The sequence below is a fragment of the Erinaceus europaeus genome, chromosome 1, assembly GCF_950295315.1.
Source record: "Erinaceus europaeus chromosome 1, mEriEur2.1, whole genome shotgun sequence".
Classification (NCBI taxonomy): domain Eukaryota; kingdom Metazoa; phylum Chordata; class Mammalia; order Eulipotyphla; family Erinaceidae; genus Erinaceus; species Erinaceus europaeus.
Genome location: NC_080162.1, coordinates 3,044,651 through 3,069,706, shown reverse-complemented (window position 1 = coordinate 3,069,706; position 25,056 = coordinate 3,044,651). Strand labels below are relative to the sequence as shown.

Sequence of the window (25,056 nt, the reverse complement as noted above, 5' to 3'; positions counted from 1 at the left end):
TGGCAGGAGAAAAATAAACGTACGTATGTGCGTGCCTGTGTGTGCCTGTGTGTGTGTGTGTGTGCCTGTGTGTGTGCCTGTGTGTGTGCCTGTGTGTGTGTGCCTGTGTGTGTACCTGTGTGTGTGTGTCTGTGTGTGTGTGCGTGCCTGTGTGTGAGTATGTGTGCCTGTGTGTGTGTGTATGCCTGTGTGTGTGTACCTGTGTGTGTGCCTGTGTGTGTGTGCGTGCCTGTGTGTGAGTATGTGTGCCTGTGTGTGTGTGTGCGTGTGTGCCTGTGTGTGTGTGTGCCTCTATGTGTGTGCCTGTGTGTGTGTGTGTTTAACTAAAATTGGGGCTGAGGAGATAGCACATCAGCTTCATTGTTGAGGCTCTGAGGTCTCAGATTCAGTCCCCAGAGCCACGATAAGAACACAGAGAAGAACACACACACACACACAGAGAGAGAGAGAGAGACTTGCTAGGGGATGGGCAGTAGTGCCACAGGTTAAGCACACATAGTGCAAAGCACACAGACCAGCATAAAGATCCCAGTTTGAGCCCCCAGGTCCCCACCTGCGGGAGGGGGGGCACTTCACAAGCAGGGAAGCAGGTCTACAGGTGTCTCTTTTTCTCTCCCCCTCTGTTTCCCCCTCCTCTCTGTTTCTCTCTGTCCTAACCAATAAAATGGAAAAAAAATGGATTCATAGTGCCAGCACCAAGCCTCAGTGATAACCCTGGAGGCAAAAAAAAGAAAGAAAGAAAGAAAGAAAGGAAGGAAGGAAGGAAGGAAGGAAGAAAGAAAGAAAGAAAGAAAGAAAGAAAGAAAGAAAGAAAGAAAGAAAGAAAGAAAAAGGACTTGCTAGCATGAGACACAGATGTCCTAGGGCCAGTCTCCAGTCCCCCCATAAAAAATAATAAAAAAGATAATGTTTAATTAAAGACGTCTAATTCCAGCCAGTTTGTAGCACCATGTCACAACAGTCATGATACAGAAGTAACTTATGTGCCCAGAGATGGGTAAGTGAAAACTAAAACATGATACACACATACAACGGAACTACAAGTCTTGAAAGGGGAGAAAGGAGATTCTGATAGATGCACCTGGACGGGAACTGAAAGCACATCACGCAGTGACATTGGCCGGCTGTACGATGACCAGCAGTAGGTGGCCACGTGGACAGGGGCACCTCCACTAGTCACACTCACGAAGTACTGGCTGTCGGAGAAGTCATGACACATTTTCCTATGGTTTTCTACACAAAAATGTGTCATGACTTATCCCACAGCCCGACAGAAATGTGGCTGCCAGGCTAAGAAGAGGAACTGTGAGTCCCAGGCAGGGATGGAGGATTGCACAATCATTTTGCAAAGAGACTCTCATGCCTGAGGCTCCAAAGTCCCAGGGTCAACCCCCTGCACCACCAAAAACCAGAGCTCAGCAGGGCTCTGGTAAAAAATTAAGGGGAGACAGTGGTAGCTCAGCGAATTGAGCACACGGTGCAAAGCACAAGGACCGGCATAAGGATACCGGTTCAAGCCCCTGGCTCCCCACCTGCAGGTGAGTCGCTTCACAGGCAGTGAAGCAGGTCTGCAGGTGTCTGTCTTCCTCTCCCCTCTCCATTTCTCTCTGTCCTATCCAATAACAATGATAATAACAACAGTGATAAACAACAAGGGCAACAAAAGGGAAAAAGCAGCCTCCAGGAGCAGTGGATTCATATTGCTGGCACTGAGCCCCAGCGATAACCCTGGAGGCAATAAAAAATTTATATATACACATATATTTGTGGAGGAGAACTGTGAGTTCTCATTTAGTGAGCACAGTTTCAGTTGGGACTATGAAAGCATTCAATGGCTCATGGTGAGGGTTGTACAATGGAAATGTGCTCCCAGTGCCAATGTTTTACACTTACAAATGGTTAAAATAACACATTTTGTAGTATTAACTAAACCAAAATGAGATAAATAAAAGATGCTGGTGCTTTTTTATTTATAAAAGGAAACACTGACTAAACCACCGGATAAGAGGGGTACAACTCCACACAGTTCCCACCACCAGATCTCCGTATCCCATCCCCTCCCCTGATAGCTTCCCTATTCTTTATCCCTCTGGGAGTAGCTGGAGCTTTTTAAGAACCAATTCTAGGCCTGGAACATTGCACTGACATCTCAGACTTGACACTGGAGACCCACACGGTCAAGTATTTCCTTGGATGTGGAGGTAAGGATTCTCCGATTCTCCAAGACCTGCCTCAGTCTCCACACTTGTCCAGACTTGGGCTCAGACTCCGATGTTCCAATGTGGAAAAGGAGCAGAATGTTTCCTTCAGCCATGGCTTCTGGCATCCTCCAGCTGGTATGTGATCAGTGACTGCTTCACCAAGTTGGTCACAGGATGCCAGCATGGCGGCAGCAGTAGGCCAACACGGCACAGCACTCCCCCCCCCCCATGGCTGTTAACACCCAAAGACTCATTCCCAAGTCTTGGTGAGCATTCCAGCTGCATCTCCCACGTGGAGAAATTCCCCCAGGAAATGTGCTAAGGACGTACACAAGATGCTCAAAACCAGAAAGCCACGACTGGTCTGTACATATTTTTAAAAGCTGCTTGAATTTAAAAAAAAGGAAAAAAAAACCTGTAAGACTGTACTTCGCAGTTAACAAACAGCACTGTGACAGCACAGTTACTAACAGTCTAGAAAACATGCCTGCTAACTGCCAGAGGCCCTGTGAGGAGGGGGAGGAGCCCTGAGAAGGCCCTTGGTTGGTTCCCCCTGTAAAGATTCTTCTTTCTCCTCCAGGGAAGATGCTGGAATCTGCATCCTGGGAGTGGAAGTCAAAACGCCGGCAGAGTGCTCCACACCAGTTCCGTTGCCTTGAAAACCAACCGGGCTGTTCCAAGGCTCCACTCCTGGAGCCCAAGCTCAAGGGTTGGTTTCCACTCCAGTGGCTGGTTGTGTGGAGCAGCGGTGCATGAGAGAGAGAGAGAGAGAGAGAGAGAGAGAGAGAGAGGAGAGGAGAGAGAGAGAGAGAGAGAGAGAGACAGAGAGGAGAGGGAGAGGGAGAGGGAGAGGGAGAGGGAGAGGGAGAGGGAGAGGGAGAGGGAGAGGGAGAGGGAGAGGGAGAGGGAGAGGGAGAGGGAGAGGGAGAGAATCGAGGAGGTTGCTGGAAAAGGGCATAGCCACCATCCTTCTGCTTCCGAGATTCCACAGCTCCACTACCCTTCCAGCCCTGTGCCTAGCTGTGCTGAGGGGCTTTCAACAAGTGACAAGCCTCGTTCATGCCAACAGAACCTCGGGCTCAGGACGTTAGCAGAGAAAGTTGTGGGGAATCATGCCTTATTTGATGTCAAAGGACTAGCAGGCTAATGGTCAACCTGAAAGCAGGAGAAATAAACAGAAGCCTGGCTCCTGCTTGCTGTGCTGCAGCTGAAGGTCAGCACATGCCACACCTGTCTGCTAAGAAACTAAACTGCTCTGCCACAGAGCCAAGCTAGTATATATACACATATGGCCTCCAGGTTATCCCTGGGGCTCGGTGCCAGCACCACGAATCGACTGCTCCTGGAGGCCATTTTTCCCATTTTATTGGGTAGGACAGTGAGGAACTGAAAGGGGAGGGGAGACAGAGACAAAGAGAAAATGAGAGACACCTGAAGCCCTGTTTTGCTATTTGTGAAGCGTCCCCCCCCCCTGCCCCCGCAGGTGGGAAGCCTGGGCTTGAACCCAGGTCCTTGGACTTAATACTATGTGTGCTGGTGCTCACATGGAGTGGCTCCAATGGGGGGAGGGTAAGCCTCCAACCCACCCTCACCAGCTCTAGTGGCTGCGTGAATTAGAAAGAGACATCAGGAGATATTCTGGTACGAACATCTGTTAATTTGAAGATGGGTACAGGATTTTATAGTGAGTTAAACAAAGAACATTTTCACATGTGTCAGAAATTACAGGTTTCTTAAAGGTCAGCCTGTCCCCATGGTAGGGGGCTGGTATGACAAGAATTGATGAGATACATAAAGGTCAAGACAATTAGTTTCCATGATGCAGGCAAGTTAATTATCCAAAGGTATTTGAGAGAAGCATTGGGGTTAAACCAGTAAGGTGAGATAGAGAAGAAGAAAAACAAATCTTGATGTGAATCACAGATATCAAAGGACACAAGGAAATAGAATGTGGGGTCTCACTGCGGGTACTGGCAGGGGTGTATGATAGAGTGTGTTCTCCTGTATGATCACAAGGTGAAGTTATAGCGGATGTGTGAACTTTGAATGACTATCGTGAACTTTGAGTGAACCCTCAAGCAGGAAAACATTTGGCCTGCTGCTAGCAGGGGAACTAAGTGTGAGGGGCCTGTAGGCTTTCTGTGAGCTTGAGAGACTAACAAGGGGAAAATGAGTCTGGGAGACTTTTCTCTCTTGGCTCATCTCTATAAGGAGAGAGGCTAACAAGTGGGGTGTCCTTGGGGAGAATACAGGTCCATGAAAGATGATGAATGACATAGTGGGGGTTGTATTGTTAAATGGGACTCTGGGGAATGTTATGCATGTACAAACTATTGTATTTACTGTTGAATGTAAAGCATTAATTCCCCAATAAAGAAATAAATTATTTTTTTTAAAAAGTGGGGTGTTTTTCCAGACCTCCATCCAAGGATGGGAGAGCTCCCCTAAGCTCCACCAAGCTTTCACATAGTCCCACACTATGTGTGCTTAGCCAGGTGCAGCACTGCCCAGTCCCCATTGTCAGCTGTGATGATTTTCAAAGTAGCATCTTGATAATGTTCATGCTTCCTATCACACTTACACCCCAGCAGCTGATGCTACAGCATGGAGACTGGGACTTGGCAGCCCTCCTCCTGACGTTCTGTCTTTCAGCATCTGGTCGACAGGCTCACGCATCTCACCCCTAAGGTTCACAGACACAGAGGCTGGAGGGATGCACACCAGCGTGACCTCGGCCGCTATTCCTACATGATAGAGCTGTGGATATCCCTCCTGCAAGTCTTTTTCTTCTCTCAAGGGAGGAGAGACAGAGGGAGAAAGGGCGTTCTCAGCAACAGCCTGAAAGGTGAGAGCAATCTAAGTGCCCATAAGGTGTATCAGCCTCTCGCAAACGCAACTACAAGTCTGTAAAAGGAGGGGCGGTCTGATAAACCCTATATTGTAAGGGCAAGAGACGGCCGAGAATAAAGACACAGAGAAGACTTTCTAAGAGATAAAAACAACTAGATTAAAAAGGCCACTGCCAAGCAGATGTGGTCAAGACAGGCTCTCTGTCCACTGGACAGAGACCCCTAGGTGCCAGGCACATGACTCTAGCTGCCCCATCGCACCCCTCCTCTCATAAAGCCAAGTACCTTCCCCGTCAACTTTTTTTTTTTGTCACCAGGGTTATCTCTGGGGCTTGGTGCCAGCACTATGAACCCACCACTCCCAGAGACTAATATTTTCTTCTTCTTTTTTTCTAACTTTTATTAGATAGAGAATTTTATTATTAGAGAAAGAGAGAGACCTGCAGACTTGCAGACCTGCTTCGCTGCATTCCCCCTGCAAGTGAGGAGCTGGGGCTCACACTACATGGATTCAAACAGTAAGGCTTATGACAATTGTCCTTCCAAACAGGAATATGAAGATGGGACTTATGTACTTTTTGTTTATTTATTTTTGATCCAGCCATTCTACTTATAGGACTTCCCCTTAAGAAATAATGAAGACTACTATTCTTTTCTCACAGTTAACCACAGTGAAAAGAAAAAAAAAAAAAACTAGATACCCAATAATTGGGTTTTCTTTTTTTTTTTTCTTTTTTGTCTTCAGGGTTATCTCTGGGGCTCAGTGCCTACACTACAAATCCACCACTCCAGGTGGCCATTTTTCCTTATTTATTTATTTTTTATTGGATAGGGCAGAAAGAAATTGAGAGGGGAGGGGAAGATAGAGGGGGGAGAGACACCTGCAGCCCTGCTTTACCACTCATGAAGCTTTCCCCCTGCAAGTGGGAACCAGGGGCTTGAACCCAGGTCCTTGCACACTGTAATGTGTGCATTTAACCAGATGCACCACCGCCTGGTCCCTACAAAGATTATTTTTATTTGGGTCTGGTCCCCTGTAAAATCTCATTTGCTATTCTTTGCTTGCTGTTAGAGTACTTGTCCTGAAATCAAAAGACAGGATTTTCTAAAAAAAATAATAATAAATTAAAAAAAAAAGTTGTTTTTTTTTTCTAAAGAATTTTTTAAGTAAGTTGTTACAATTTCATACTCTCGGGGGCCAGGCAGTAGCGCAGTGGGTTAAGTACACACAGACCCATGTAAGGACCCCAGCTCAAGCCCCTGGCTCCCCGCCTGCAGAGGGATCATTACACAGGTGGTAAAACAGGTCTGCCGGTGTCTTATCTTTCTCTCCCCCTCTCTATCTTCCCCTCCGCTCTCAATTTCTCTCTAACCTATCCAACAACAATGGCAATCCTAACAGCAACAACAATGATAAACAGTAACAGCAACAAAAGGGAAAAGATGGCCTCCAGGAGCAGAGGCACCGAGCCCCAGTGATCACCCTGGAGGGAAAAGAAGAAAAAAAAACCTTAAAAAAGAATCATACTCTCCGCCAGCCTTTGCACATACCGTCTCTCCTCACATCGTTTACGGGCTTCAAGGAAGGGGTGGTGAGACCAGCTGTCTCAGGAGTAGGGGTTGCCGACGTCAGCTGGCCAAGTGAGCGTCCCCACAAGCCTGGTCACTAACTCAGCGGGAACGGCTACTAGCTGTTCACTGCCGCGGGTCCCGAGCTGCTCGTCCCGACTTAACTTTTGCTTGTGTCGTGTGCAGATCACCTGCGTTAGACGTGTCCTTGTGGCCCTGCACAGGCCCTGGCTGGATTCTCTGGAGGCACAGCCCTGGCCTCTCTGTAGAGATACCTATGAACAGACTTGGGAGCGTTTCTGCCTGGCATTCCCCCAGGCACTCGGTAAAGACGAATATGCCTTCTGGGGCAGTCAGGCAGCAGACTTCCTGAGGAAGAAGGTGTGAGCCCCTGTCTTTGGGAGGGAGGGTGACGTCTCAGCATATCGGGATGTGTTGGAACTATGTGATAGCTTGGTAGAGCATAGGGGAGCTCTCCCATCCTTGGACGGAGGTCTGGATAGACACCCCACTGGTAAGTCTCTCTCGTCACAGAGATGAGCCAAGAGGGAAAAAGTCTCCCAGACTAAGCTTGCCTTGTTAGTCTCTCAAGCCCACAGAGACCTCAATACTTCCCTCCATTAACTGCAGGCCACATGGCCTCCTACTTTAAGATTCACTTACTCAAAGTTCACAGAGGAGAACACACCTTCTCACACACTCCTAGCAGTGCCCTTTGATGTCCTCAATTTGCATCAAACCTTGCTTATCTTCTCTCTATCTTGCCTTAACTGGTTCAACCCCTCTCCTCCCCTCAAACGCCCTTGGGTAATTAAATGCCTGCATCAGGAGACTAATCATCTTGACCTTTATGTATCTGCATCAGTTCTTGTCATACCAGCCCCCTACCATAGGGGCAAGCCGACCTTTAAGAAACCTGTAATTTCTGACATATTTCAATAATAATTCCCTTTGTTTGGTTTTCTATTTAACTCATGTCCACCTGCTAATAAACGAGATCTGAGCACGCTGCAACTCTCCCCAGTGTCTTTTACTTCGTGTCGAGCGAGAAAGAACCGGTCCGTTACCTTTCCCCTGGAGATCACCCCGCCAGAGACCCCGACAGGGATGAAGTGGGACTGGCACGGCGGTGTCTGGCAACAGAGGACTGGGGCATCTAGAGTGGAAGTCCTGATCGCCTTCTCAGACCTTTCTGTTCCAGAGCCGTCTGACAGCAACATGAGGAGAAGCCGGTAGGTGCTCTGCTCTCCTCACACCTCTTCTCTTGCTTCGTGGAGGAAGAAAGAAGCCTTCCCTCGGCAGCACTGACACAACTCGCCCCCTCCTCCCATTCGAGTAGCTGTTACCTCATGCTGTCACTCACATCTTTCTTTCTTTCTTTTTTTAAATCAATACTTCTTTTTAAAAATTATTTATCCACTTTTTGAAGAGTGGATAAATAACTATACAGATTATATGAAAGAATGAGTTTGCTTTCTGATTTAACTCAGGTTAGCGTTTTTAAAAGTCTGAAACCCATATAAGATGGAAATTGTAACATAAGATATTAATGATGGCAGTTTAAAAAGCAACTGCTACAGGACTCAAAAGCTATATCTCTATGAAACAGCAAAACTTCTACATGTCTGAGGTCCCAAGTTCAAGCTCACATGCACACACATACAAACACAAATAAATAAATACAGTCTTATTCATTTAGTCAATTTGAATCCACAGCACAATGATAATTACATTCTAGGGTACTAAAATAACTTACAGGAAAATATAGATTAGAATTAAATGAAAGACCACCTCACACCTATACAAGTGGCCTACGTCAACAAAATAAATAACTAGTGTTGATGAGAATGTGGAGAAAAAGAAATTCTGGTTCACTACTGGTAGAAATTCTATCTATTGTAGGCCCTATGGAAAACAGATGGAAAGATCTGAGAGAAATGAAATGAAAAAGGCAGCTCAGCAATCCCACTCCTAGGCATATACCCAAAGGACATGCTAACACAGAGGACGTGTGTTCTCTTACGTTCACAGCCGTATTGTTCACAACAGCCAATGAACAGACTCAACCTAAATGCCCATCAACAGACAGTTGAAACAGTAATTTCTGGGATATCTACGTTCCATGGAATACCACTTTGCAACCCAAAAAAAGATGAGATCATATAGCTTGGAACAAAGTGGTTGGACTTGGAGGGTATTATGAAGTAAGCCAAGAAGTGAGAGACAACTGCAAGATGATTTGACTCATATGTAAGATTTAGGCAAAAGCAAATGAATTTGCCAAAAAAATGGTGACCAAACTGTCTCTACGACTCTAAGGGAACAGGGGTCATTAGAGCAGGAGGACACAGAACTTCTCTGGTAGGTACCATAACGTCAACATGCTACATTCACATCTTTCTGGTTCTCTTCCTTCCTCAGTGCCTGCCCAGAAGCACAGAAATAGCAAGTCACATAAGCTGTAGTCACATTTAACTGCAGCGTGGCCCTTGGCCTCTCCCCTCCCCCGTGAAGGCTTACCTTCACGTGTGACTTACCGAGGTCACACAAGGGTCAGGAGAAAGTCTGCAATGGCACAGTTGTTTTATTGTGTTTTGTTGTGTTATGATTCTGTAAAATGAACCTTTCAGAGACCTTCCCAGAAAAATGTGAACAGCCCCGATGATCAACCTCACTTCAACATTCTCAAGAACCCCGGAGCCACTAATGAGATCTCCTATCAAACGGCCCAAAGGAGGCTTGAGGACTCCTCGAGAATGCTCCCACCATCCTGCCTCTGTGTCTAGAAGGAGAGGGGGCAGGAAGCCAAGCACGTCCAGGGCCCTCTGGAAACTTGGAAGGCTGCCCAGCACCTCCGCTGCTAACTCTGTCGGGCTTTCCAAGGTGACTGGGGTATCACGACATGAGCCGCAGCGGCAAAACAGACGTCAAGTTACCGGCCTCGGCAACAGGTGGCAAAGTTCTCGGCAACAGGTGGCAAAGTCAGGCTTGGCCTCTTGGCACTGGGCACGTCCCGTGCTGGTGAGCTTGGCGACTCCGTCTGCTCCGCCAGCAGTGAAGCCCCCATGAACCACGAGTTGGAGCTGCTGTCCCGGCCGTAGAGGCTTATGTTTGAGGCTGACATAAGTCTCTACAGTGAGGAAAGTGAGCTGACAGCCACGGTCCACGTGATGGAAGACCCTTCGAGTGGCTATGAAGCTGGGTCCGCTCGGATGTCCCAGAACAATCTTTTTGTTTGCTCGTGTGTTTTCTGCCTCCAGGGTCATCGCTGGGGCTCGGTGCCGAAACTCTGAATCCAGGGCTCCTGTTTCCCATTTTACTGGACAGGACAGAGTGGAACTGAGAGGAGGGGAGGGGGAGATAGAGAGGGAGATGAGAAGGACGGAGACCTACGGGCCTGCTTCACAGCTTATGAAGCATTCATTCTGCCTGCGGGTGGGGAGCCAGGGGCTCGAACCAGGATCTTCACTCAGGCCCCCGTGCTTAGTACTATGAGTGCTTAACTGGGTGGGCCACCGCCCAGCCCCCAGAACAATCATTCTCAGTCTCTCTCGTGGTCTGCCTAACCAACGGGGCCCTGGAAGGAAAGCAGAAGCCCTCCCTCTCAGACTGGAGTCCTCCTGCACAGAGTAGAGTGGCCACCTCCTCAGAGTACGGCCAGTAGTGGCGACGGGCGTCCTATCGGGCCACAGCCAGTGCCAAGCTCCGTTCACCATTGTTCCCATTTCGCCTAAGAGAAAGCCAGTAGCTCACAAGACTTTACACCCCAACCGCTTCCCAAATCAGGACTCTGGTCCTGGCCTTTCCAAGTCCCGCTACCTCGATGAGCCAGCCCTTTGGGCTCCCCTCACACAAAGGGCTCAAGCAGCAATGCCGACCTCACAGGTGAGCCTGGGCGGCTGCTCACACCTGTCGGCACCTGCTCTGGGCGTCGGGTGGCCAGGGCAGCCTGGATCTGCACGGAGGCCAGGGGCTGGGTCCCTGACAAGGGCTCCGGATGCATCCAGGGATGCTGAGTGCCTCCTATAGGAACGCTTCTGACGCCGAGGTTCCTCCTCCGGTCACACATGCCGGCTCTGGCTCTGCTCACACTCCCCTTCTCCCTCCTGCTTTGCCAGGGCTCAGACACACCCCGGCAGCTTCCCATAACCTGGAGCTCTTGTTAATTCCATTCCAGCCCTGAGCACCGTCCACCACCTCGCGAAGCTGAAGACAGACACACACACACACACACACACTCACACCAACCCAAAACCTCGGGTGAACGGAACGGTACCTGCCTTTACAGAGTCAGAAAGTTCCTCATGGATTCCCACAGAGGGCCCGTGTGGGACTAGAAAGACAGATCAGGCCACCTTTTGCAACTTCAACAGAGAGACCTTTGACGGAAGGGGGCTGAGTCACAGTCCTGAGGACATCAACCCCACTCTCTGCTGTCTCTATACCGTGATTCGCACACACACATAAGTGGGACCAGGGAGCTGAGCGCAGAAGCAGGGATACTTTGAGCGGACAGGATCACAAGCGCCTGGTGACACGGAGGTCATGGGCCACCCTTGGCAGATGCCCCTTGGTCTTAGGGCTCAGATCCCCCGAGTCAAACACCCACTCGCAGATGAGGAGACGGACGCCCCAGTCTGCCAGCGTGGCGGCACTGGTGCCCTGCCTAAGCTTACAGGACTCGTGTAAGGGCATTAAGAGAGATGGGGCATTAAGAGAGGGAGGGGACGAAGGACACGGAAGACGAAAGGAAAGAAATGAGAAATGCAAACCCCTGAAAACGGAATTGAGCAGCCAAAAACTGAGAGGAAATAAAACTGTCTTTAGTAATCTTTCTCGAAAATGAAATGAAATGAAATGAAATGAAATCCTCACTTTCCCTTAAAGACAGTCACTAACCCTCGGGGGAGGGGCTCCCTGTGGCACCCCGGGCAGGGCACACACATTACATGAACAGGGACCCAGCCGGCTCCCACCTGCGAGGGGGCAGCTGAATGAGCGGCGAAGCAGTGTTGCGGTGTCTGTCGATCTCTCTCTCCCATCCTATCTTCCCATTGCCTCTCCATTTCTGTCTCTGTCAAAAAGAAAGAACGGGAGGGACAGAAAGAAAAGGAAAAAAAGGGAGTCGGGCTGTAGCGCAGCAGGTTAAGCGCAGGTGGCGCTAAGCACAAGGACCGGCATAAGGATCCCGGTTCGAACCCAGGCTCCCCACCTGCAGGGGAGTCGCTTCACAGGCGGTGAAGCAGGTCTGCAGGTGTCTGTCTTTCTCTCCTCCTCTCTGTCTTCCCCTCCTCTCTCCATTTCTCTCTGTCCTATCTAACAACGACAACATCAATAACAATAATAACTACAACAATAAAACAACAAGGGCAACAAAAGGGAATAAATAAACATTTAAAAAATATTAAAAAGAAAAAAAGGAAGGCATGCCCACGGGGAGTAGTAGGTTCATGGTGCCGAGCCCCAGCCATCAGCCTGTGGCACAAACAGATAAAGAGCATCAGTGACTCTCCCCTGGACTTGGCATTTCTAGGAGACGACTAGAAGGAGCTGCGTGTGCTGACAGGCACGGAATGTGGCTTCCGACATGGCTCTGAAGTGCAGCCCCCGTTCCCAGCTCCCCTGCTCCTACAGGTCGCAAACAGGTGGACCGCCCACAACAAAAAATACCACTTCCACCCCCACCTCCACAGCGCACTGGGGTCAGTCACCTTCTCCCCTGTGGTCTGCTATGTTGTCTGTACAGGCAGGCCGCCTTCTCATCCCGTCCAGCCCTCTCACCCCTCACCCCATCTCTCACCTCTCAGCCCATCTCTCGCCTCTCACCCTTGCCTCTCACCCCTCACGCCATCTGTCACCCTCACCCCATCTCTCACCTCTCAGCCCATCTCTCACCTATCACCCTTGCCTCTCACCCCTCACTCCATCTCTCACCTCTCCCCCATCTCTCACCTCTCACCCCATCTCTCACATCTCACCCCTGCCTCTCACCCCTCACCTCTCAGCCCTGCCCTGGGGGTGCAACTGCCAAGGAGTGTGCTCACCCCCTGGGGACGACATTACCTGTCTCCCCCTGGCCCTCTCACTGATCTCTGTACCCCAAGTTTAACTGGGGGCCCGAGCCCACAGCAGACCCTCAGCTTTGTCTGCTGCCCACGTGAACCCCCAACTGTCAAAAGAGCAGGAGAGCTGGAGGGTGTCTGGCCGCCATACACAGGCCTCTCTGATCTCGTTGGCTCTCCGGGTCAGAGCCTCCCTTCCTCTCTGCCTGCCACGTGCCCGGCCAGGAGAACAAGGTCCAAGCTGCCACCCGCATGGTAAAACGCTAATTTACCAGGGGAGCAAAAATCTGCGCCAGATTTCTCTCAGAGTAAAACTGTGTGTTTGCCCTGACTTAATTCTAAATCCCACTTTCCTGCAGAACCTAGCAATAAGAAACACCTCTGTGTGTGAGACTTATCCATCTCCACTGCAAACAGAAGTGTTGCTTTGAACATGAACAGACACACTGACCAGTGGAATAGAATTGAGAGCCCAGAAGTCAGCCCCCACACTATGGACATCTAAACTTTGACAAAGGGGCCCAGACTATTCCATGGGGAAAGCAGAGTCTCTTCAACAAATGGTGTTGGAAACAATGGGTTGAAACATGCAGAAGAATGAAACTGAACCACTGTATTTCACCAAATACAAAAGTAAATTCCAAGTGGATCAAGGACTTGGATGTTAGACCACAAACTATCAAATACTTAGAGGAAAATACTGGCAGAACTCTTTTCCGCATAAATTTTAAACAAATCCAATTACAAAGAAGACTAAGGCAAGTATAAACCGATGGGACTACATCAAATTAAAAAGCTTCTGCACAGCAAAAGAAACCACTACCCAAACCAAGAGACCCTTCACAGAATGGAGAAGATCTTTACATGCCATACATCAGACAAGAGGTTAATAACCAGAATATAAAGAGCTTGCCAAACTCAACAAGAAAACAAATAACCCCTTCCAAAAATGGGGGGAGGACATGGACAGAATATTCACCACAGAAGAGACCCAAAAGGCTGAAAAACACATGAAAAAAATGCTCCAAGTCTCTGATTGTCAGAGAAATGCAAATAAAGACAATAATGAGATACCACTTCACTCCTGTGAGAATGTCATACATCAGAGAAGGTAACAGCAGCAAATGCTGGAGAGGGTGTGGGGTCAAAGGAACCCTCCTGCACTGCTGGTGGGAATGTCAATTGGTCCAACCTCTGTGGCGAACAGTCTGGAGACTCTCAGGAGGCTAGAAATGGACCTACCCTATGACCCTGCAATTCCCCTCCTGGGGATAGATCCTAAGGAACCCAACACACCCATCCAAAAAGATCTGTGTACACATATGTTCTTAGCAGCACAATTTGTAATAGCCAAAACCTGGAAGCAACCCAGGTGTCCAACAACAGATGAGTGGCTGAGCAAGTTGTGGTCTATATACACCATGGAATACTACTCAGCCATTAAAAAATGGTGACTTCACCATTTTCAGCCAATCTTGGATGGACCTTTAAAAATTCATGTTAAGTGAAAATAAGTCAGAAGCAGAAGGATGAATATGGGATAATCTCACTCTCAGGCAGAAGTTGAAAAACAAGATCAGAAGAGAAAACACAAGTAGAACCTGAACTGGAATTGGCATACTGCACCAAGTAAAAGACTCTGGGGTGGGTGGGTGGGGAGAATACAGGTCCAAAAAGGATGACAGAGGACCTAGTGGGGGTTGTATTGTTATATGGAAAACTGGGGAGTGTTATGCATATACAAACTATTGTATTTACTGTTGAATGTAAAACATTAATTCCCCCATATAGAAATTAAAAATAAAGTATTGCTTCAGCAACAGCAGTTCATACTTCCTGAGGTCTGGACATGGTGGTTAGTTCACTTCATCCTAGCTGGATGCAGGTAGACTGTTTGGGTTTTTTTTTTTTTTTTAAGTGTCTTCCTCCAGCTCCTACCACAAAGAACCCAGTTAAGTAAAATTATCTTCCTTTTCTCCAGTGTCAGGCTATGTATCTTAACAATACCTTTCATCTCTCTATGCCTAAATTCTCCCCAAAAGGGTGAGTGTGGGTGAGAGGTCTGTCTGTGTCTGTTATCTGCATCTTAGTCTGGGAGAGGGGTGCAGAGAGGAAAGTGAGGTGGAGTCTGTTCCCCAAGGGAGGTAGGTGGAGATGGCCCCTGATGCTTCTCCTGACGTGGACTTCCAGTTTTCACTCTGTTGTGGGGAGTGGCAGCTGAGGGAGAGCTGACTTCTGCTGTCACGGGCTCAGGAAACCCTGTGCTCACAGAGACAAGCAGCAGTAGGCAGGTGTGGGGATATTGTGAGGATGTGGTTGAGCTCAGCAGGGCTTGACTTGAGGGGACATCTACATAATCATTGTTTTGCCTGAAAGGTCCCCACCTGTCAGACTAGCTTCGCGAGCGGAGACAGACGACCAGGGATTCATGGCTGGGTTGTACGCAGTATCTCTTTATTCATGTAGAACACAGCACAATCTAAGCTGAGCTAAACTAAACTAAAAACTAACTAAACTAAAAACACAATCCTATATATACTCGCCAAGTAGGGCGGAAACAGGATGTGACGCAGAGAGGGTGGAGCGAGCAGAAAGACATCATGAACCAGTGGGGATTAAACCAATGCCCTGCAGGCAGGGTGGTGCTTAGTTATGTAAATAGAACAGTGTTAAGCAGAGGGGATTAAACCAATGAAACAGAAGGGGTTTTTAGAAGCAGAATTAGAAGCATACCAACACCCACCCATTCCATTCCTTTGGTCTATCTTCTTTCTACCCTCAAGGCCCTCCCTGCCTCCAGGGTATTATTATTAATCCTACCAGTTAAAACCCAGTTGCTAAGGAAGTTCCTACCTTTCCAGTCCCTTCCATTTTTCTCCGCCTCTCTCCTAACCATGTATGGTATGGTCAAGCCACTTCCGCTTCTGTTTCACCTTTTCCGTGTCCCGACCCAGGGGCCGGCCATTGCGGTTGGCACCACATGGCTTAACCAGATGTGCTAGCGCCTGACTCTGGGGCCTCGGATGAATAAAGATTTGTACTGCTTTGCCGCCACGAGCTTAGTTCCTGGATCATCTCTCCCTCTCACGACACTAGCCGCTAGCCCGACAGGCACTTCACTTATGAGCAGAAAGGATTGAGGGCCCTGGACCAGCACTTATCTCCCTGACTGCAGGCAGAAGCTGGGGGCGGCTGGCTGCCCACCAAGAACAGGGTTGTGTGGTTCTCAAACCCCCCAGACCGCCAGCATCCCTATCCAAGTGGTACCCTGCTTCTCTGCTTCTCTCCACAGAAACCTTGGCGGAGTGGATCCACGTCCCCTCCTGGCGATTCTGGCGGGCATTTGAGAAGCACAAGTTCAGGATGGTAAACCCCAAGGTCACAGCAATGCCTGGCTAGCTCTCACACTTCTTCACAGGATCGCGGTGTCTCCCCCAGCAGCACCCACTCAGGCAGTACCTGTCAGCCCGCGAGGACTCCAGACACAAAGCTTCTTCAAGGGAATCCGATGGCATTGTAAGATAAATGATTTGTTCCCCAGTTTTCACGCTCTAACAAAAAAAGGGGTGGGGGGAAGCATCATACTCATAATAGTAACAGAAAGCTCAAGGGCTCAGTACTTGGTAAGGCGCTAGCCCTCGACGAGTGTGAGTGTCTCTGACCACCACACCTGTGCCAAAGGTCTAATCAGTGCCACAAATACAGGGAAACAGAGTGTCCTTCCCACACGCTGATCCCGAGGGGAGACTCCACCGGCAGAGCCAGCACTCCATTCCACTGCCTGTCAAACGTGTGTGTTCAGGGTGCCATCTGACTGCCTACCACATGCCCCCACGACACGCAGAGAAAGTAAGCCCAGAGACTCCACACAGCAGTCCTCCAACAGGTCTTTCTGGACAAAAGCCACGAAACCCTGGAAAGTACAAGACGGACACCCCAAATGTTAGCCAGGACAGTTAAGACGGTGGTTGTAACTCATGCTGGGGTGGTGTCCAGCTGTGTGCTAAGCAATCGTCCTCACCAGCACTGTGCAAGTACTTACTCTTCTCACAGCCACTGACCCAATGAAGGCTAAGAACAATGAGGCACAGGTGGTCCGGGAGGTGGCGCAGTAGATAAAGCACTGGACTCTCAAGCGTGAGGTCCTGAGTACGAACCTTGGCAGCACATGTACCACAGTGATGTCTGCTTCTTTCTCTCTCTCCTCTAAGCTTTCTCATTAATTAATCATTTTAAAAGAAGGGGAGAAAGAAAAATGAAGCACAGAAGAGACACAGAACGTGCTTACGGCCACAAAGCTGCTAAGTGATAAGACACCCCGGAACTAACAAGGCCAGGCATCCTTGGCCTAGCCAATGTTCTTATTCACTATCCTATGAGACAGAGAAGCAGCAGTTATCTACTCCCCTGCTAGTCACGGGTCCCAAAGCAATGATATTTAAGCAAACCAAAAGGAAACGGGTCCCAAAGCAATGATATTTAAGCAAACCAAAAGGAAAAAGTTGAGTTATTTTAAGAGAGATCAGAGCCCTGCTCTGACATGTACAGAAAAATGAAGTTTCTGTTTTAGTTTTTAATTTCTGCTATGGGGGGGGGGAGGGTGCCAGGGATCAAACTCCAGGCCTCATACATGTGAGACATGTGCTTTACTACTAAGCCTCCTCTTTGACCCAAAGCAATGGTTTAAGATACCGAAATTAATGCACACAACCCACCTGCCATAGGGACTAGTGATCGCCTCCAAGTCACCAAGAGAAGTGTCCATTAAGCTGGTTTCTAACCCCAGCCTAACCCAGGCAGAATCCACACTCTCACAGAGTCTCTTTAGCCCCGACACTGCGCCGGTTAACCCCTAATCATGAACTACCTGACTCGTGAGTCCCCCCAGTCACTTCCTGTATGTATCAGTCTTTTCTTTTCCCATGAGGCTGTGAAATTCTTGAAGGGGGGGGTCCACAGTTTCTGTGAAATGTCACAAAACTATATGCACACTTTGAGAATGTTGCATGATGAGGGTCAGGTGGTGGCACATTCAATCAAGTACACATGTCACCATGTGCAAGGACCTGGGTTGCAACCCCCAGCTCCCCATCTGCAGGGGGGTCGCTTCAAAAGCGGTGAAGCAAGGCTTCAGGTGTCTGACTTTCTCTCCCCCCTCTCTCAATTTCTCTCTGTCCTGTGCAATAAAAATAGAAAGAAAAACATTGAAAAAATGGCTGCCAGGATCGGTGGGTTCATAGTGCACTGTTTTGCATGCTGTTTCCTTCTCCCCACCCCCTATCCTACGTACATCCTCTTCAGACCTGACTCTTCCGCCTCAGGATAGATAAGGACAGGATGTAAAAAAAAAAAAAAAAAACTTGTGAGGAGATGGTGGAGCCTGGCAGAGCTTAACCTATGAGATGAGTCCCTCCAGGTAAGTCTCTCTCTCTAAAGAGGGGTTGAGCATGGGGGGGGGGACCACATGAATCTCACAAGGTTGGCGGCCATGTAAGTCTTCCCTCCCCCACAAAAACATCCTACATCTTCCCACCTGAGCACGGCATTCCTTAAAAACATTTACGCCTGCTCCACTCTAAATTTCCTATACTGTGTCCATTAGATATAAAGGAAAAGGGGGAGATGCTGGGGAATGATGCAGATGCAGTCACATCTGCCAAGCTGTCCCCTCAGGCTCTGCCACTTCCTGCGATATTCTCGCAGTGCCTTTTTCAACCAATCCTGTCCCGACATGTCACTCCTGGTTGTTGCCCTATAAAGCTCTTCTCCTTCCACCCCTCGCCCCTCTTTTGCCGGCCTTTCACTTAGGTGATTAGACACAAGGGAGGGTGGTCCGGGAGATGGCCATTTTTGCTAGCTCCACGTGGCCCGAACCACTGTGCTCACCCAACTCTGAGGTGCCCGTGCAAATAAAGATTTGTGTTCCCTCTCCGCTCCAGATCTCCTCTCTCTCTTCTCCGCGGCACAGCCCGACATGTCCCCCTGTCTTCCCCTCCTCTCTCCATCTCTCTGTCCTATCCAACAATGAGACAGCAATCACAACAACAATGATAAACAACAAAGGCAACAAAAGGGAAAATAAATAAATACATATTTTACAAATTCATGCTATTTAAAGCCAGTTGGGAGCTGGGGTGGGGTGGGGGGCATCATGGAAAGCTCTCTCTGCGGCTAGACGCTCTAAAAAGTCAAAAGTCGACTGACTTATCTCCCGAGGTTCACTGGCTGTATTACATACGCTGGTCTGCTTTGGTCAAAAGCCCCCAGCAGCTCTGGTATGAGCACACACACCACCATGCACAGTGACCCAGGTTCAAGGCCCCAAGCCCCCTGCAGGGGGGAAGCTTCAAGAAGAGCAAAAACAGTGCTACAGGCATTTCTCTTGCTCCCTCTCTACCTGCCCTCCCTCCTCCCCCATTCCTCTGTTCTAGCAAATAAAAGAAAGGTGGCTACCCAGAGTGGTGGATGAGCTTGCTGTGCAGAGACAGAGCCCGCACAATAACCCCCCCCCCCCCCCCCGCAACAGATACAATCCATCCCGACTACATCTGCAGTGGAAAGTAGAAAGTCCTTACAGAGGAGCCTGCTGCTCTGTGCAGATAAGTCTTGGGAAATGCCACCTATCGCCCCTCGTATTCCTGAAAGAAAATGCTAGCCACACTGCTCTGTGCAAAGGTGGGAACATTTAAAAATGGGCCAAAGAACTAAACAGTTTTCTGAAGAAGAGACACACATGGTCCACAGACACAGGAAGAAATGCTTCACCTCACTTATCACTGGAGACATGCAAATTAAAAAATTAAAACTCCACTGAGATTCCCATCTCACGCCTGAGAGAATGACCTCCATCAATGCACCAGGAAAGGACAAGTGCTGGAGAGGTTGTGGGGAAAAGGAGATCCCATTCCCCTGCTGGTGGGAATGCAGAGACTGGAGCAGCCCCTGTGGAAGGCTGGAATCACCTTATGACCCAGGAAACCCACTCTTAGGCATTTATCCAGTGGACACTCAGTAATTAGAAGGGACACATGCACCCCTATGTTCACAGCTACATTATTCACAACAGTCAAAGAGTGGAAGCAGCCTAAATGCCCATCCACAGATGACTGGCTAAAGAAGTTATGGGGTATATATCCCATGGAATACTACTCTGCAATCAAAAATGATGATATTGTGTCCTTTAGGACGAAATGGATGGGACCAGCATGACTGTGCTTCGCATAGTAAAGAGTTGAAAGACAACTACCAGATGGCCACAATCATATGTGGAATCTACAGATCTGATTTACATGAACTTACTCCCCCCCAAAAAAAAATGCCAGAAGGAAGCAAGCTGTTTGTAGGACGGTGTGAGAACTCTGCTGGTTGGTTATCTCTGGGAGGGCAGGGACACAGTGGAAGTATGCAGTCTCAGAATCTTGCAACCTACTATTAGTCATGAATAGAAATGAAAAGACAAAATAAATCAACGTGGTAGGAAAGTGGAGGGGCCAGAGAGGCAGTAGAGACCACCACTAATTAAATCCATCTGAGCAGAGCCAGCAGCCCCTTCCAACAGAGGCCTGAGCCAGCAAGCACAGGCCAGGAGACGATGTCACTAGCCAGGGGAAGCAGGTCAAGTAATGGAGGAGAAGCTGCACTTACAGCTTCTTCCAAGGCCTGGGGGTGGGGAGGGTCTGACTTCCCTGTGCAAACAGCGCAGTATCCATGTTCTGCAGCACCTGGGAATGCCAGGGTTTTCTGATCTGCTTCATATAAAACAACGTTCTGCCTGTTGGGTAAGCAGTAGGAACTCATTTTTTGCTTTAGTAGGAAAAAAGTCGAGTAAGAGTCTTTTGACAATCCTGTGTTTTTCCAGCTGAAGTTCATGGTCTCCAAGAGCTGAAAATATTAAGGAACTTAACCAGGAGAGAAAAGTAATGGTTTTAAATTTCAGGCTAAAACTGAATGTCTGTGACTAACACAGACAGTTATGATTTGTGAAAACAAAATTCTTTTTTTCTTTTTTTTAGTATTTTATTTATCAATGAGAGGGAAAGAGAGAGAGAAAGGGAAAGAACCACCAGGCATCACTCTGGTACATGTGCTGCTGGGAATTGAACTCAGGACCTCATGCTTGAGAGTCCAATGCTTTATCCACTGTGCCACCTCCCAGACCACTGAAAGCAATTTTTTTAAAAAATATTTATTTTCCCTTTTGTTGCCCTTGTTGTTTTATTGTTGTAGTTATTATTGTTGTTGTTATTGATGTCGTCGTTGTTGGATAGGACAGAGAGAAATAGAGAGAGGAGGGGGAGACAGAGAGGGGGAGAGAAAGACAGACACCTGCAGACCTGCTTCACCGCCTGTGAAGCGACCCCCCTGCAAGTGGGGAGCCAGGGCCTCAAACCGGGATCCTTACGCCGGTCCTTGCGCTTTGCACCACATGCACTTAACCCGCTGCACTACCACCCGACTCCCAAAAACAAAATTCATTAGTGCTAAAGTATATACTGACACCAGGGCCAGGCAGTGGCACACCTAGTTGAGTGCTCACATTACAGTGTGCGAGGACTGGGGCTCAAGCCCCTGGTCCCCACCTGCAGGGGGAAAGTTTCGTAAGTGGTGAAACAGGGCTGCAGGTGTCTCTCTGTCACTTTCCCTCTCTACCTCTTCCTCCCATCTGAATTTCTCTGTCTCTGTGCAATAATAAATAAAAATACTTAGAATCTATGTATATATGTTGACACCAATGTGAACACTTTATCCTATCAAAGTGGACGGGGCCCTTTGTACATTGACACGACTTAAAGAGAAACGACTGGCCTGCTCCGCCACAGGATTGCCTCTGAGGGAGCTTCAGGGCTGGCCTGTCTTTCCCTCACTCCCTCTGTCTGTGTCTGAAAAAGGCAAGGGACTAGGATGCCCCCACAACGAACAACAAAGAAGAAAGAGAAAGGAAGCGAACGTAGGAGGTACATGACAAATACTGACAAGTTCCTGTTATTAAAAGAAGAATAAAATGGAGTGACACCAGGACCTTGTGCATGTTGGATGCTACGACTTCAGGCCAAGTTTTTCATTCTTTTTATTTCAGATAAGGGGCGGGGGTTGGGGACGCACAAGGAAAACCACCCAATCCCACTCCAGCATTCACAGAGCTCTCCTGGTATCAGCTGTGCTCCACCAGGACTGTCAAGGTTCAAAACCAGCACCTCTCTAAAAAGACTAAACACACACACACACCCTCCTCACAGAAGGGGGGGGGGGTAACTATCTCCCTGCCCCCAAAACTTTCTAAAATGTATTTCCATGATCATCTATTGAATAGATATTCAATAGATGCAGCTTGGACACTGTGCCAGGTGTGAGGGCTCCTCCAAGGAACAAGACTGTCTGTTGTAGGAGATGCATCCTTTATTAAATGCTCTCTGACACTTCAGAGAATTCAAGATCAGAGTTGAAGAGCAATAGAAAGACAGCTTGCAATTTTACTGAAAGTGTAAAACACTCTGAAGCAGAAATAGAAGGAAAAGACAATTTCTCTGGCTTGCATATTCCTATTATTTCCTGCAGAATAATGACACAGACTGTGCATGGTGGCACCTGCCACCTTCTTCGTCTTTGCAGGTCACAGGGATAGAGAGATCAGGTCACAAGGCCAGAGAGATTATATATAGCATGGTCTAAGAAAGCAGAAGAAAAAGAGAAAAAGAAAAAAAAAAAAAAGCCCCAAAGACCAAGCCCTCCAAAAACAGCAAGGAGGGAGAAAGAAGAAGTGAACTGTAGAGGCTGAAGGCAGATCCAGAGGCTTCCCCAGAGCTGAGAAGGTCACAGAGAAGGCCCAGCTGCTGGCTGGCTGGCCAGGCCAAGGCAAGGCTTCAAAGTTGGACCTGCTACCCACTGAATCACCAATCCCTCCTTGGAGCAGACGGGGCCCACCTCCCCCTGGACCCCAGGAACACTCAGCAGATGAGGCTCACCTCCCCCTGGACCCCAGGAACACTCATCAGATGGGGCCCACCTCCCCCCTGGACCCCAGGAACACTCAGCAGACGGGGCCCACCTCCCCCTGGACCCCAGGAACACTCAGCAGATGAGGCCCACCTCCCCCTGGACCCCAGGAACACTCATCAGATGGGGCCCACCTCCCCCTGGACCCCAGGAACACTCAGCAGACGGGGCCCACCTCCCCCTGGACCCCAGGAACACTCAGCAGACGGGGCCCACCTCCCCCTGGACCCCAGGAATACTCAGCAGATGGGGCCCACCTCCCCCTGGACCCCAGGAACACTCATCAGATGGGGCCCACCTCCCCCTGGACCCCAGGTACACTCAGCAGACGGGGTCCACCTCCCCCTGGACCCCAGGTACACTCAGCAGACGGGGTCCACCTCCCCCTGGACCCCAGGAACACCATTTCCACAGCCCCTTCCCCTCCCCTGCCTCTGGTCACCAGCGGAAAACCCAGCCCTCTAATCTCCTGCCCAGGCCCCAACTGTCCCAACCCTGCCTGCTCTGGACAGCAGGAGCTCAGTCACTAAGTCACCAACCCCACTCAGAAGTCCCAGAGCCAGGAAACCTGAGGGGCAACGCACAGCACACCAGAACCAGAACGGGCTCTTAACCCCTCTGCAGGCCGGTACTCTCAGAGTAAGGTCATCTGTCTGCATAGCCACAGAGGTCAGGGAAGCAGACAGATGTCAAGCAAGCTGACAGCAGACAGGCCGGTGACACAGAAAATAAACGTCCCTTCTAGAGCAGACTTCTTTCTCGGCCTGTCTCTAGTGTCCGAAGGCGAAGGCGAAGAAGGAAAAACAGCAACACCCACAGGGCCGCTCTCCACTCCCTGCAGTCAAGGCCCCCCACCCCACCCCACCCCACCCCCACCCCCACCCCGACTCCACGGCAGCAGCAAGCGTTACCCAGAACTCCGGCCCGAGCCGTTGGCTGGAGCCGGGCGCCAGTGGGGCCCACAGGCCCTGGCAAGTGGCCTGGACACGCGGGGACCTGTCCTGGGCAGGGGCGGGGGCTCCCCAGGCCTTGTCCCTAAGCAGTCCTGGGGGAGGAGAAGGAAGCGGGACTTTGCTCTGACCCCTGGCCTGAAACCTGTCCTGGGGGCCTGGGGTGGGGGCCATGCGGTGTGGTCGGGGGCAACAAGGGGCAGCAGGGAAGCCTTCAGGCCAGGGGACCGGTGGGGCGGGGATTTCGAGTCAAGGCCTGCGGGTCTCTGACCCCTGCGGGTCTCGGACCCAGGCCTCCTCTCCGTGCGACCCACCCCGGACCCCAGGCGGCCAGCCAGGACCCTGCGACCCCTGGAAAGGTGCCCCCACCCCCGCACCGACTGGACAGGACGTTCCTGGACCGCCCGGCCCTGCGAGCCCCAAGTCAGGGCAGCAGCCGCACCCCGAGTCCCGCGCGGGTAGGCGCAGGGCGCACGGCGCTGCCAGCCCCTCGGTCCCGCAGCTCCCAAGCCCCCAGCCCCTCGGCCCCGCAGCTCCCGAGCCCCCAGCCCCTCGGCCCCCGCAGCTCCCGAGCCCCCAGCCCCTCGGCCCCGCAGCTCCCGAGCCCCCAGCCCCTCGGCCCCGCAGCTCCCGAGCCCCCAGCCCCTCGGCCCCGCAGCTCCCGAGCCCCCAGCCCCTCGGCCCCGCAGCTCCCGAGCCCCCGGCCCCGCGGCCCCGCAGCTCCAGAGCCCCCAGCCCCGCGGCCCCGCAGCTCCAGAGCCCCCAGCCCCGCGGCCCCGCAGCTCCCGAGGTCCCAGCCCCGCGGCCCCGCAGCTCCCGAGCCCCCAACCCCTCGGCCACGAAGCTCCAGAGCCCCCAGCCCCTCAGCCCCGCAGCTCCAGAGCCCCCAGCCTCTCGGCCCCGCAGCTGCCCGCTCCTCCCTGCACTGCCCCTCGGCCCCGCGCCTCCCCGAGCCCCCACGACTCACTTGTCCCAGAGTGGCCGCCGCCCAGTCAGCCGGCCGAGCCCCCGCCCCGGAGACGAACCCGGGGCCGCGCAGCGTGGGAGCCCCGCCGCGATCACGCCCGTCTACCCCCCGGGCCCCGCAGACGCAGCGGGAACCGCCCCGCCCTGCCGGACGCGCCCCGCTCGCCGCGGAGCATGCCCAGTGCCCAGTGCCCCGCGCCCCGCGCCCCGCGCCCCGCGCCCCGCGCCCCGCGCCCCGCGCCCCGCGCCAGGTGTCGGCTGCGGCCAGCGGGAGTGGAGGCCCGGGGCAGCAGGTCCAACCCACCCCCGCGCACAACGGGGATAGCAGCCTGGGGTGATGGCCATGCCCGCAACCCCGAGCCAAGAGCAGCCCGCCCGGAGCCCGCGCCGACGGGACTGACGACCCGGGACGGTGACCTACTCGGGGGCGGCGAGTCTGCGGGGCCGGGGCGGGCGCTAACCGGCG

General features: G+C 50.9%; 1 long non-coding RNA gene across 1 annotated transcript in view; it reads right to left on the bottom strand.

The window, feature by feature from the left end:
- LOC132537546 (uncharacterized) overlaps positions 1-24,723 on the bottom strand; it is a 174,743-nt gene extending 150,020 nt beyond the window's left edge. The window contains exon 1 of the long non-coding RNA XR_009549020.1: positions 24,592-24,723. This is a non-coding gene — a long non-coding RNA (uncharacterized LOC132537546). The remainder of the gene's footprint in view (positions 1-24,591) is intronic.
- Between the last annotated feature and the right edge of the window lie 333 nt (positions 24,724-25,056).